Raw genomic sequence first — 13,146 nt, 5'->3', positions numbered from 1 at the left:
TAGGAAATGTTGAAAGAACCTGGAGCTTAACAGCTTAGCTCTTTCCTTTGAGAGGAAATAGAATTAGAACCTGCATGTGCTTGGCTTATACTTCATAATACATTTTATTATTGCAATTATAAATTAGGCCTCTGGGCACAAAAATACAGCATAACTAAGAACATAACTAACCAAGGTAAATTGATGCCTGCCCTAAAATATTTTACCCTCACAGAATACTAGAGGCTGCCTCTCACTCTGGGCCCTCCTCTCCTAAGTGGGTCTGTTGGCACAGTACTGCAGTGCTGTAACTGGTCTGGGGCTTGAATCTGAGCCACACTTTGGTTTCCATCCATTCATCACGACTGGAGAGTCTCGTAGGCTTTTGGCTAACTTTCTTCTTCTACAGGTGGTGGAAGGCCAGCTGCAAATGTGTGTTTGTTCTCGTTAGCTGTGCAATAACCCTGAGCTTTTCAGTGCTGGTGATGGAGGAGAGATAATCTTCTCTGTGTGTGTGTGTGTGTGTGTGTGTGATTGCACATCCTTCCACACTGGGATTTAGTAGTGCTGGGATTCAGTGGTGCAGGAGTCAGACCTTTGCTGAGCATTTTCGATAGGATCAGCTGTCATAGAGCCTGTGATAGTGATACAGTCCTGTTTCCTGGATATTATGCAGTTATCCAAATTTTTCAAAATGGGAGTAGTAATACTACCCTACCAACCTGTGCCTGATGACTGCAATCATGAATGTTTCTGAGGAGAGACAGTTATTTGAATCAAATTGGTTGTCTTCTTTGTAACTTCAGCTTATCTTGTGAAAATACTGTCAGAATAATATATGCTTCCTTTATAACCAAGTAGTTCTACTCTTGATCGATAGGACTTACTTTTCATTTGTCATCTTAATGAATTATTAGTCTTCCAGGGTTTTTTAGTACATTTCAGACTCTTTTTATGCAGCAGACAGCTGAGACAAGCTGAGATGGAAAACTAGCCTAAGCTCTGGTGCTAAATAGGGACTGGTACTCTTAGATCTCACTGGGGGCTCCTTATTTATATAACTAAGGTATTTGGGCTAATGCCAGCTGCTGTAGGCAGAAATGATGCTGGAGAGTGCCCTGGTGAGTGCCCTGGTGCTGGGGCTTGACACTGACAGTGATTATACCTGGGAACTGGCTGCAGTGTGGCCCTGACAGGAGGGTCCAGGGCTGGGAAGTGTTTCCATTGCTAAAGAAAAGGTTCCAGCGGTGTGGCAAAGAACCTTAGGGACTGGTGTCCCCAGAAGTTTCAGGGATGGGGTTTCAAAGCCACAGTGTGTGACCTGTGTCCCTGCACATCAGGGCTGCTGCTGCAAACCAACCCATGCAGCTCTGGAGCTCCACAGAAACTGCAGTTCATGGGGGCTGGGATTGGACTTTCCAGGTTGGGCTGCTATTCCAGCGGTGTGCAGCAAGAGCCATGATCAGAAACTCAGAAAATGCCACTTCTTCTCTTCAGTTTTTCTGCCTTTGAGTGACATGAAGTGCTTTTGCATTGTTGCTTCAGGATTTTAGCAAGAATTGTTTTCCCTTTGTGTTTTGGTTTGGGTTTTGGGGTTTTTTTGTGAGTTTACTTTTACTTTGGGTGCACATGAGGAAAATGAAGTTTTCATGATCAGTAAGTTGCTTGTGTTCCATAAACATTAACTATGCATGTTAAAGCTGTCCTAGGGCAACCCTGATGTGCACACAGTAGTGTTTTCATCTTTTCTATAAATATTTGTAGTTGACCATGCATTAAAATAGAGCAGTCCTCTCTTTTGACTTTGCCCTTTTAGTTTTTTTAGTTTGTTCAACTTATTTGCACAGAAGGGGGAAGAAGTTTTTATGGAAAAGATAAACTGCAGATGTAACTCTCTGTGTAGGTATGTGTGTATGTATTAAATCTGCTGAAAAGCTGTTTGTAGATTTTGGTGAGAAGGCATTGTTCCATTTTTATGAAGATCATGAAATCTTTGGAGTTTTGTTTATGTACATACAAAGTTCTGTGGGAAAAAATGTGAGAATGGCGAGGAAACATCAGAAGTAAAAATTTAGCTTCAGTTCTACTATTGCATTCTAAATGTCATATTCATCTTTTATTTCCTCAGTGAACACTTCCTCCCATGTATGATACTGTATTTCAAAACTTTTTTGCCAATGAAGGGAATTCTTATGATGTCATTCATGCTTGAAACACTTTGCTGCTCCTGATGTTCCAAAATGTCAGGGTGTGTTTCTGAGTGCCCTAGACTTTTGGAATAGACAGAAAAATTCAGTGAACCACGGAAAACGTTTGTCCAGTGGTAGTGAAATAAAAACTTACAGGACTGAGGATTATTGTTTTCAAATTCCTTCTAGTATATTACTTTATACCATGCTATTATATCAGGTTTTGTTCCAGTGTTGGCCAAGCCAGCAGTCAGAGCACCCTAAACAGGGAAGTCTCAAATCTGGGCAGGCATTTTGGCAATGTGCTTTGGCTGGATCATAAGTACAATCCTCCTGTTTGTTTACTACTGAAACAACAAAAGTTCTTCAGTGAAAACAAACCAAAATTGTTATTGTTTTTAATTAGTGGCTGGTCTACTTAAAAGCTTAAAATTATTTGATATTTTCATAGGTCCCTTGCCCAATCATATCTTCATGACAGGTTATGTGAAATAACTCAAATTAAACGCACAAAATAGCATAAAATATCCCTGGGTTGTACCTAGTATAAGGTTATGACAATTTTGTATCTGGATTCAGATCTCTAATATTTTTAATTGAGCTAAGTTCCAGAGTCCTAATGTCTCTGTATTTTTAATAGCTACTATTGCATTTATTATGTGAAAAGTCTGTACATTTAAAACAATTGTTTTAGACATAAGCATAGGAAAGCTTTAGTTATGTATGGAGAATGTACTGCTGTAGTATTCCTTTTTTTAAAGGAATAATTGAACATTACTGGTCTGGTATCACTGTCTTTTCATTTGTCTTTCATCACTGTGCCTTTCAATACCATTCATCTATGGACTAATGCAATGCCTGCTGAAGTCAATAGAAGTCATTCAGTTGACATCAATGAACAATGAATCAGGCCCTTTAAAAAGAAGGAACTAGAGTTTACAAGGGTTAAACAGAGCAGTGAGGAAAAACACTCTGAGGCAGGAATTGTGACTTCTCCTATGTCCACAGAGCACCTGGCCCTTCCCTGACATTCAGAACAGTGACAAAATGACCAATTCTCAGTCTCCACTGGTAGCTCTGATAAGGGAAGGCAGTTTTACCAGTCAACATCTGAATTGTTTTTCTGTGCAAAGCCTTAGCAGGTATCAATAATTGTAATACACAGTAAAATCTGTTCAGATATGTGCCATTGATGCAGATGTTGAAAATCTTTTTACGTAATTGCTTCTGCCCAGTCTTTCCAAAGAACTCACCTTGCTATCAGTCTTTCTTTGTTCTGATTAAGTTGTAATCACTCAAGAGCAGATTCAGAAGCTCCCCCTCCTTCCCTCCAAGAGACAGTGTTTGCTTTATACCCAAATGTGACATTGCACACTGGAGCAATCGAAAGGGGCTGCAATGATCAATTGAGGGCCCAATCAAAGGCTCACAGATAGGCAGCCATTCGTCGCTGTTTGATATAAAAGGTGTTTTATTTCTCATCACTTTTTTGTCACTGAAAGAATGCTTCCTACGTGCAGATTAATTAAAGTGTAAACATTAAATATTGATTGATGCATTATCAGCATGGAGCAGTTGCCTCCACTCAGATTGATTCCTGCAGTGATTTATTGTCATATTTGTGGAGTCATTTCACTCGATAACAAAGAGAAATAGCCTGTTCCCTCTACCTTTCAGGCTTGCTTTCTGGCACTTGCTGTGCACCTCCTCATCCTCAGTGACTCCCATTTTTTGTCTTCTAGAACTAACATGGTGTCACCATAATTTCAGTAAAGAACCTTAGCACTTTCTATTTTGGCATTTGCATAGTAAATTATAGTTCAGTGGGAAGCTGGCAGCCCTGTGCTCTCAAATGGAACATCTCTGGTTAACACTTCCATCCCATGCTCCACACAGATGCTTTCCATGACCCTGCTCAGGCACAACTTTGCAAGGACAGTTTCAAAGCATTCAAATTCACTCACTGCCAACTTGACAGAAAGGTGAACTTTCAAGAGAGTAACATTGTTCAGGTCAGCGCTATGGCTAAATTATCCAATTAGTTACTCTGAGTAGGAGCGTAGCCATACACTAGACTATCAATTTAAAGAATTTCAGGTTTTTATTCCTAGTTTTGAAAAGAGGCCTCCATTCAAGTCTTATGGAGTATTTAAAATAAAGCAAAGCTTTGTCTTACTGAGCATCTGGATTAGAATTGTTTTTCAAAAATCGTATTAATTTTCTGTAGTTTTTGAAAGTGGATTGAAATGAGATAGTATTCCAAACCCCTTCCTCTTCTCCCTGAAATTCTTTAATGTTCTTATTGTGCATTCATTTGTGTCAGGAATGGCTACTGCTCAGCAGCACATGTTGTGCTATCTGCTGCACACAGCCATCTGTGGCAAAAGAAGCCGTAGCCCTGAAGTCAGGTATTTGTTCCAGACTGCTGCAGTCCCTCCTTCTCTGTGTTTTCACCAGGCTGATGGTCACCCAGCACGTTTGCAGCCAGAAGCTGCCTGGAGCTACCCTCAGTGACCCAATCAGCTGCAAGAGAAAACCATTTGTGGAATTGCTTTGTTCTGCAGTAACAAAACTTAATCTCTTACATACATGGCTTTCATTTACCACTCAGGGAATTAGAGTACTCAAAGTCTGCTGAAGTCAAATGTGTGAGCAAGACCACAAAAATATGTAATAGGCAACTGGTGATTTTGATTCAGTCAAGCAGCAAAACATTAACCTTTGGTCACAGTAGCAAGGAATGCTAAACTTGTGAATTTACTGCAGCAGATAATTTCACTCCTATACCTGCAGGAGATCATAGGAGTGGTTTCCTACATAAGGAGAGGCTGTGCCAAGCTGGCTCTCTAAGAATGGTGTGCTGTGATTTCTCTGAAGGGCTGTTGCAAACATGGTGTGAGACTTCATTAAGATAGGTATGCACTTGTACTGCTGCCATTCCTGCCCATCCCTGTCACTCTCAAGCTCTTGCCCAAAAACACTTTATTTAGGATGCTTTGATATTTTACAGATGTAACCAAGCCTGGGAGAAAATGCTGCTGTTCTAGGCACTTCCTCTCTATGCTTTTCCTACCAGATGCTCTTCCAGTCCTCCTGCTCTGTCATTTTCCATTCCAAACGAAAATTCTTGTTCTTTGCATCAGCTTGCTGAAAACTGGGCAGTCCCACCAGAATTTGATGCTCCTGAAATTAAAAAGCAAACAGATCCAAGCTTAAGGTATTGCAGCATTGTGCTCATCTGTGTCCCTTCAAAACAGTGGCCTTGCAAATCACTTTTCCCCTGATCTTTGTTTGCTGCTGCCCTTCCTACCCTCTGAACTGCTGTCACTCTGAGTTAGGCTGTCACCCTGATTGAAGTTGTCAGCTCTGCCAGGTGAGGACCGTGCCTTCCTGTGTCCCCACCCAGCTGTGCCATCCAGTACAGCCACCACTGCTGCAAATGCAGGGCCACCAGCCTCCTGCTTGCAACGCTGCTCTAGACAAAATCTGTCATCATTTTTGTACATTACTTGTACACTTTTACAAAGCTTTTCAAAGATCCTGTGCATTTTGTGCAGAAAATAGAGACCTTCTTAAAGGTCTCTATTTTCAGATGAAAGCTTACATCAGCTATGAAAAGTAACTTTAATACTTTTAAAATTGAAATTTAAGTAATTCTAGCAAATAATATTCAGTCGGGATTGCATTATCATTGTTTAGATAGGGCCACAAAAAACCAAATTAACAGATACCTCAGTTGTAAAGGATCTGTTTTGCAGATCAAATGTGGACCTAAGAAGCATGGAAAGAACTGTTCCCTCTGGGGACATCAGAGCACCTTTGAAACAACTGGAAAGCCTCTGTTGGCTTCAGTGGGCCCAGGCTTTCCTGGATGGCTTTCAACTTGGGCTTGGACTAATTGTAACTTGCACGCAGCCAGGAATGGTTCCCAGAAGGAAGCAGCCCCAAGGAAGACACCAGCTTAGGAAGAGCTCAGGGTGTGACTCTGATGTGGTTTGTGCTGGTGGAAGTTACCCTGAAGGCATTGGTAGCTGCAGGCACCTTCCCAGCTGTGGGTGTGGGTGTTTGCTGGTTTCCAGCACTGGTGTCAGTGGGGCACACTGGAGTTATCTGGGCATGCTGCTGCTGGGAAGTGCAGCACAAACCAGTGCACAGCAGGTCTGTGCTTCTCTCAGCCCCATAAGAGCTGCTGTGGTGGGCAACTACAGATATTAGGAATATTTGGGGAAACCATGGAACAGAGAATAGAAAAGAGATATTTTTCAAAGCTACCAGAATAACTTTGTGAAAGGAGTGTATGATTTAATACTACTCAAATACCATCCTTCTGGCCTGGATTCTGAAAGGAGCAAGGCATTTGTGAAGTGAGATTTTCCCTCAGTGCACGTCAGTCTTATAGAGCTGATGTATAAAAGCCATACATTAGCTAATAATGAAAATTTTAAATAATTTCTTTTGTTTTGATGTTTTAAATAAGATGAAAACTTGCTTTTTTCGTTTTATGCTTTTCCCAGGAGCATTCCTTTCCCAGGTTGGAAAGATACATGTCTTAGAGTACTTCTCTTGAATTCTGATTAGCATTTCCTTTCACCATGGACAATTAAATCTGACATGAAGGGATACAAAAAGATGTTTGTTAAGTATTTAGAAAGCTCAGTACTGACCTAGATGCTGGAATTTTTGTTATGGTCATATACACAGGAATTGTAAACCTGTCCTAAGGTCTCAAACTCAAAAGAAGCTCCCACTCCAAAATAAAATAAAATAAATTTTAAAATATTTAAAAAAAGAAAAGTAAACCAAAACCACAAAGTTGTGATGATAAATACAAGCTTTAGAAGGCAGCAGCCCTCCCCATTTTACTGAAGAGACTGTCTGCTCTACAGAAGGGGCTGGATATTAATTCAAACAGTCTGCTAATTTTCCATATGAAGTTACAGTCCTATGACCATTTTGACCAAATAGACTCTACTATGAATTTAAATTAGCATATTGATGCAAATTACCCAACTGTTTCCTTGTATCTCTAGAAGACCTGCCAGATGAATACTGTTGCCCTAAATTGTGATATTTCCCCTACAAAAATGAGTTTCCTATTTTTGAGGCAACAATTACAGGTTGCATGAGAATGGTGTGTTATTTCCTGAAATTGTATGTAATTTATTTTTAAGAGTTTGAAACAGAGTTTTGAAGTTAAATGTGTATCATCTTTGTAACTGCTCAAATCATTTATTTTACATTTCCTGAAATAACTTTGAAGTGAAATGCAAATAAGGGGAAAATAAATTACAACTTGTGGAATGACCAGTGTCTGATTATATGCAGTATAATTAACTCCATCCTTCACAAAATGATTGTCTTAATACTTATCCCATGTACTTCAGAATCATTGAAATGATTAGTGATTCTCTGCTTGGGGAAAACAGTTAAGTTTGTTCATAAAGTAGATCTTTTTATTCACTTTTGGGTCATGAAGATTTAGCATTTTAAAAACACTGATTCAAAATTTATTTAATGTTAATAATAAGGAGCTACAACTCAAATAGTCAAACTGCTCAAAATAGTCTTTTCTGTTTAATTCTAATTTACCTACAGTAATTTGCCTTTGGAAAAATGGATGGGATTTAGTATTTTAATTTGATTATTATATTTAGGACCATAAAATAGATTAATAAGGCACATTTACACTTTCTTTGCCTGTTCTGTAGTTTACAAACAGAAATGGTGTTTCAAATTAGCAGACTTCTATTTTCTATAAGAAACCATTTTAGTCCAAAAAGAAGCTTTTTCATTCTTAGACTATTACTTGTATTATGACAGAAATTAAGATTTTTGTGACCTGTAATTAACCGTGTCTCCTCATGCTATAAATACGATTTGGCAGCTACAGCTGGAGTTAACTGTATGTTGAGGTCTAAGTCCTTTATTTATAGCTTTCTGTATTTGCTAATGACACTGTGGAGTTCAGGGATGCAGACAATAAAGAGTACAAATAAAATCTGTGCCTCATGTCTGCAGCCCTGCTCCATTTCTTTCCTCCAGTGGCATCAAGAGTTTCCTCAAATTTTCCTGTGCTGGGAAATCTCCGGGGTTGGCGCGCGAGTCTTTGACGCTGTTAACAATTTCAATCTGCACCATTAAAGCTGCATTTTCTCACCGTCCCCCGGTAATTGTTGCAAGGACTTCGACAAGTAAGACTATCCAAAGGCATCAGTAAGGTCAAAGCGTGGTGGAAAGAGCTCTGATTTTATCCTGGAGATTGATGCTTGTATCACCTTTTTTTCGATTCAGCAGCTGGGGTTATAAAATGTACTCGCAATCACTGATAACATGTTAGATCAGACAACAAGTGGAGTAACACAGTATTTTATACACTCTGGGTAGCTTTACCTAATGCAACAATAAATCAGTGAAGGCAGAGGTCTTTTGTAAATTTTAATGAAAATTCAGCTGCTGAAAATATGGTTACTTCTGGCTGAAGTTCCAGAAATATGAATTGTCTTCCATTCTTTAAAGCTGTAAAAATTGTTTTAACTACAAACTTTCTGGTAAGGCAGTAAAGAAGAAAGCAGTTAAAGAAGAGACAGCACATCCAATATATTATAATTAATTTGTCATTGGCTATAAGTAAATTGAGGGGAGGGGACCAGACAGTGAAATGTACTTTGAGTTAGCTGTAAAGAATTCCCTTTCTGAGCACCGTCTTAAAAAAAGGAAAAAAAATCTGTACATGAATGAAACTAAAGTTGGTTGAATGGGCCCATTGTGCCATTTAATTTCATGGAAATTAAATTATGATAGAACTTAAAAATATTTGCCAGCTAATCTATAATCCACATTTTTATGCAAGTCCACAATGTTTAGTAGAGAACTTTTACTTCCACTGATTATTATAGCTACTGAAAAATATGCTTTTTTATTGTTGCGAAATTGCAGTTATATATAGCAAACCTAATAGAAATTTATTAAATTAGGTTCACAACAGGAAAATGGGGGTATAGAAATAAAGAACACTGAAGAATAAAAACATGCTGCTAAACTTCTACAGCATCTTTCTTTCTTGCAAGTTTAAAGCAATATTCCTGTAAAATTAACTTTATTCTTTCCTAAAATCTCTCAGACTACAGAAAAGGACCCAAATCTGTTCCAAGTGACCAGGCTCATTAGAACACTGAAGACATGAACAGCAATATGAAGAATTTACACTTGTTTAGAAGTCACACAAGAAATAGAATTTATTCAGTTCTTCACTTCCCCAAGGTAGATTTTTCCTTGATTCCTTTTTTACTAATTATGTTATCCACATACATGATTTTTTTAAAAATATAAACTAAGGTATGATATTTGTTATTGCTTGTGCTTTTCTTATTTTTCTTCTTTATTTCAGGTATTTCTCTTACATTTCATCCAATTTTGAGTACCTTGTCTGGTTAATGGAACATTAATTGAACTTTGGTACTTTCATGATTGATTCAGAGCAGAACTAATAAGATACAAATGAATATTAAAAATAATTTTTAACAATAATATTTTAAATGAAACATCTTTTGAATAATTTAAAAGTTATAATTTTTCCTTGCTAGTGTTTCTACACAGAAATTATGAATTATACATATTGAGCTGTTTCTTGTAGCCTTCTTTCAAACTTAAAATGATTGTCAGAATTTTATCGGAAAAGATTTAAAAACTGATTGTTTGCTCTCATTTTTATGACTCTCCCAGTACAGTTTTGTTGGCTTCAAGGGGTTGTTCCCAAATTACATTGGTGTCAGGCTGGAATGAAATCAACTCAGTTCAAGCACCCCAAACATCATTCTCACCTGCAAAACATCACTGGCTTCCACCACTCTCAAAGGTAAACAGCAGATTTTTACCTTCCATTGCTTCTGGTGCTTCTATACCTGCATTAACAAAGAATATTTCTGTCTCAAGCTGGTATATATTATAAATAGCTAAAATGTGTTTCCTACTTTTTTTTTTTCTGTTATGTAAACTCTGTGTCAGGAGCTAACTTCTGATCTCTGCTTGAATACTTGAGTAACTTTTAATTTACTGTCTAGATTTCAAACCCCACCATGTGAACTCCTATTAAAATAATAATAATGGCAGCAAGAGCTGTGGCCAAGAGATTAATATTTAGGCAGTGAATAGGAGCTTTCAGAAAGCCTGTGGTAGTTCTGAAAAACATTCTATCCAGAGTGACAGAAATGAAAATTATTTGGAAGTCACCAGCCAGGGAGTGATGCTGTATATCCTTTAGAAACTCCCTGGGCTTCCAGAGACTGCTTGGGAAAGTCAGCATCAGTTCTGGGAAAGGGCTTTCCCTCATGCATTGTGATGTATTTCTGCAAACTTACTACCAAGCAGAACAAGTTTCCAGTGGTTCTGCATCTGCTCCTGCTCAGCCAAGGTGCCTCTGGGAATATATTTCCCCTTGCAGCAGCAGGTGGCGTTGAACAGCTCACGTTATTCGCACTCTCATAATCATTTTGTCGTACATGTAGTAAAAGCTTCTCTCCCAAAAGAGAGAATCTGCAAGAGAAATTCCACAAGTTTTTACAGATGCAGCAGATTTTCTACATGACTAAAGTAGGGCTAAGTTCTTCTAGCTTTAATCACACTGAGAATTGAGACTATAAAGAATGTATTTAAGTGACAGCAAAAACAGGTGTGGTAGAGTAATATCTTAATTACATTTTAATTTCTTATCCACAAAAATCTCTTGAAACACCACAGAGTTCATAAAGAGTCGTGATAAGATCACATTATCATGGGCTAGCTCATTCACTCTCCAGCAGGTACACAAACCTGAGCTAGTCTGTGGCATTCTTTCCACACTCCACCTCCACAGGCAAAGGAATGGTTCCCCTCCCATTGTCAGAGTGTGTTCACAGAACACAGGGCCATGCTGCAGATTTACCCCACAGCAAGTGAGAACAGAATGAGAATTACCATCTTCTGAGTTGTTCTGAAACTGCTTCCAAAAATCAAAAGGCATTGCATAAGTTCAAAACACCTCCAAATGATTTCCTAGGTTTATTTTTAAAATACGGTATACACATAAAACAAAAAAAAGTAATTATTTTTATCTGCACAGAGGTAACATTAAAGAACAGAAGTCTTTTACAAGCAAATAACTATACATCAGTTTCTATAGTTAGTCTTTGCACTAATTATGAGTATTTAAGAAATCCATCCATCTTTCTTTCATCAACAGTCAGAGTTTTCCATTTGCATATCTAATAATTTATGGCATGTCCTGACCCCAAGCAGTAATTGAACCAATAGATCTTCAGCCTAGATTTACTCATCTGGCTGCCACAGTAATGTAACTCTGCAGGAGTTTTGGATTACTCCAAATGCCATCTCCTCTTCTAAGAGGTTGACAGTCACAGGCAAAATTTGACCTCCCAAATGTCAAGGCAAAAACTCCATTGCCTAATTTAGAGTAACTAACTCTCCTTTTGGAATATTTCAGATAAAAACAAGAGGGCACAATGATTGCTCCCAACATTACTCCAGGAAGATGGTCTTTAATGTAAGGCTCTGTAATGATAAATGAATTCTCCTTGGAGTTTAAAACCATGTAAGAGGGGGAAATCTATGCACCAGAGCTTGAAATAAGTAATGTAAAAACTAAGGCGGGGGGGCAGGATGGGGAGAGAGAAACTGTTACTTTAGAGAGGAATCTCATGATCAGAGCCAGACTGAGGAGACTTGAGCTGAGAGATTTGGAAGGGGCAGATGGGGTGCTTTTCTGCCTCAAGCAAGCCATGGCACAGGGCAAAACCACCCAGCCAAGAGCCTGTGTTTCATCTTCTCAAAATGTGGTTTAGAAGCCAATTTCAAGGCAGCATTATATGCCTCAGTAAAGTGTTCTCAAAAGCTTTGAACAAGAAAAATGCCAGCAAACACACAGCCTGCACTGCTGCAGTGTCTTTGCTGAATACTAACCATAGAGAAAATGCAGCCAGGGAAGTTTGGGTTTACAGCAGGTATAACTTGGGAAACTCCCTCTGCCATTCATACACTTGTGGCTGTGTGGGGCAGGTGCAGAGGCTGCTAACACTGCTGCTGCTTCCAAGCCGTGCATCAGATATTATGAAAAGGCTCTGGGTTTGAAATTTTGTAACCCTCATCTGTTGGCTATTTTGTTTTTCTGGAAAGGAGCTCCATTGAATAAGCCCTGGCAGACACACAGAGCTGGGCTGTTGCTACTGACACGAGTCCCAAAACAACACACACAGGCTGTGAGAAAATGCTACTGTCTCACAACTGTGGAGCTAAAAAAAAAAAAAAAAAAAAAAAGAAAAGAGCAGCAAAGGTACAAACAAGGAAAATCTGACCCATCCCCAATTAATGGCATAAACAGTATTTATCTATTGATGATTAAGTGCTGCCCTTGTTCCTTGGTAGCAAAGTTCAATGATGATAGGCATCTTGGAAAACAGGTAGATGGACAGAAAGATAGATATCCTCAGCTACTTCAGCTATCCATAACATGCCATGTGCTGCCACCACTGCTTTAGCCTGACCAATTGCCTCAGTAACATGTTCCATCTTGTCTGATCAATATTAGCACTTCAGTAACCCTGCAGAGTTGCAGCTATCTGCTAGCACAAGAGCCTCATCTTGCCTTCTTGTATAGAAAGAGTCATATGGAAGAAGAAAAACCATTAGCTATTTAAATACTTTCATTTAATTGCTCTCATCATGGGAGTTTTCTTTTTGCTCGGATACCTTTTGTGCCTGTTCTGCAAATACATTAGAGCAAAAAGAAAAAACTGAAGCATCAGTAAATGAATGAACATTGGAAGAGTTTAACAAGAAATCTGAATTTGGTGCCCAGCCTCCTGTCCAAGGAATTACTGTGTGCCTCAGTTCTTTAGAATTAAAATGGGATTAATGACACCATTAAATCACCTGTTGTAAGGCTAAGGATATTCATGTGATTGGCAGACCTACATGAGAATAAAAC

The 13,146-nt window shown here is 38.7% G+C and overlaps 1 long non-coding RNA gene across 1 annotated transcript in view; it reads left to right on the top strand.

The window, feature by feature from the left end:
- LOC113459498 (uncharacterized) overlaps positions 1 to 13,146 on the top strand; it is a 29,961-nt gene that overhangs the window by 3,681 nt on the left and 13,134 nt on the right. The window contains exons 3-4 of the long non-coding RNA XR_003380798.2: positions 9,289 to 9,428; positions 9,891 to 10,023. This is a non-coding gene — a long non-coding RNA (uncharacterized LOC113459498). The remainder of the gene's footprint in view (positions 1 to 9,288; positions 9,429 to 9,890; positions 10,024 to 13,146) is intronic.

Source organism: Zonotrichia albicollis, chromosome 13, assembly GCF_047830755.1.
Source record: "Zonotrichia albicollis isolate bZonAlb1 chromosome 13, bZonAlb1.hap1, whole genome shotgun sequence".
Taxonomy (NCBI): Eukaryota; Metazoa; Chordata; class Aves; order Passeriformes; family Passerellidae; genus Zonotrichia; species Zonotrichia albicollis.
The sequence above is the reverse complement of the archived record's forward strand: the minus strand, read 5'-3'. Positions and strand labels throughout refer to the sequence as shown.